This window comes from Oncorhynchus keta, chromosome 25 (assembly GCF_023373465.1).
Source record: "Oncorhynchus keta strain PuntledgeMale-10-30-2019 chromosome 25, Oket_V2, whole genome shotgun sequence".
NCBI lineage: Eukaryota > Metazoa > Chordata > Actinopteri > Salmoniformes > Salmonidae > Oncorhynchus > Oncorhynchus keta.
Genome location: NC_068445.1, coordinates 45,878,081 through 45,879,870, shown reverse-complemented (window position 1 = coordinate 45,879,870; position 1,790 = coordinate 45,878,081).

Genomic DNA, 1,790 nt, shown 5'->3' with positions numbered 1-1,790 from the left:
CACTTAATTAACTGGTTGCTTGACAGATGAATCGCTCTGTAGGTGTGTGGCTATTTTCAGATCCTGTCCATTTTTTTCCCTGTAGACAGAATAAATTAAACCTGTTAATGTGTAGTCTCAAGTCCTTAGTTTCATTCCACAGGAAAGCACCTGGAAAGTACAGAACACTGATGACAGAAATATTTACGTGTACTTACTGTGCATTATACCACACCACACGACCAAAAGTACGTGAACACCTGCTCATCCAACATCTCATTTCAAAAATCATGGGCATTATTTTGGAGTTGGTCCTGCCCTTTGCTGCTATAATAGTCTCCACTCTTCTGGGAAGGCTTTCCACTAGATGCTGGAACATTGCTGCTATAACAATCTCCACTCTTCTGGGGAGGCTTTCCACTAGATGTTGGAACATTGCTGCAGGGACTTGCTTCCATTCAGCCACAAGAGCATTGGTGAGGTCGGGCACTGATGTTGGGTGATCAGGCCTGGCTAGCAGTCAGTTTTCCAGTTCATCCCAAAGGTGTTCGATGGGGTTGAGGTCAGGGTTCTATACAGGGCAGTCAAGTTCCTCCACACTGATCTTGACAAACCATGTCTGTATGGACCTCTCTTTGTTCACGGGGGCATTGTCATGCTGAAACAGGAAAGTGCCTTCTCCAAACTGTTTCCACAAAGTTTGAAGCACAGAATCATCTAGAATGTAATTTTATTCTGTAGCGTTAAGATATCCCTTCACTGGAACTAAGGAGCCCGAACCATGAAAAACAGTCAGAGAACATTATTGTTCCTCCACCAAACTTTACAGTTGGCACTATGCATTGGGGCAGGTAGCGTTTTTCTGATATCTGCCAAACCCAGATTCGTTCGTCGAACTGCCAGATGGTGAAGCATGATTCATCACTCCAGAGAATGCATTTCCATTGCTCCAGAGCCCAATGGCGGCGAACTTTACACCACTCCAGCCGACGCTTGGCATTGAGGATGGTGATCTTAGGCTTCGGTGCGGCTGGAAACCCATTTCATGATGGACAGGTCTTGTGCTGACATTGGAACTCGGTGGTGAGCGTTGTAACCGAGGACAGACGATTTGTACGCACTACGCTCTTCAGCACTCGCCAGTCTCGTTCTGTGAACTTGTGTGGACAGACGATTTTTACACAGTGTGTGCGTCAGCGGTCCTGTTCTGTGAACTTGTGTGGCCTACCACTTCACGGCTGAGCCGTTGTTGCTCCTAGACGTTTCCACTTCACGATAACAGCACTTACAGTTGACCGGATAGCTCTAGCAGGGCAGACATTTGATGAACTGACTTGTTGGAAAGGTTGCATCCTATAACGGTGTGACGTTGAACATCACAGAACTCTTCAGTAAGACCATTCTACTGCCAATGTTTGTCTATGGAGATTGCATGGCGACGTGCTCGATTTTATACACCTGTCAGCAACGTATGTGGCTGAAAAAGCCGAATGAACTTATTTGAAGGGGTGTCCACATACTGCTGTGAACTGTATATAGTGTATGCAATGTGTATGTAAGTTACATACCATTTTCACATATGCATCATGGGAAGTTAGTTGTTGCTAAGAAGAAAACAACGGAATATAATAGTGCGGTAGCTTTAAAGATGCAACAAGCGGAAATTGCTCTGCCATTTCCTGGTTGCTAAAAAAAATCTGTTTATGTGACAAAAACAAGCAAGTGTAGTGTAGAGAGTAATTATACCATCTAAACTGCTGTGAAATATATTTTCCATAACCCCAAAATAATGTATTTTCAGCTGTTTTGAA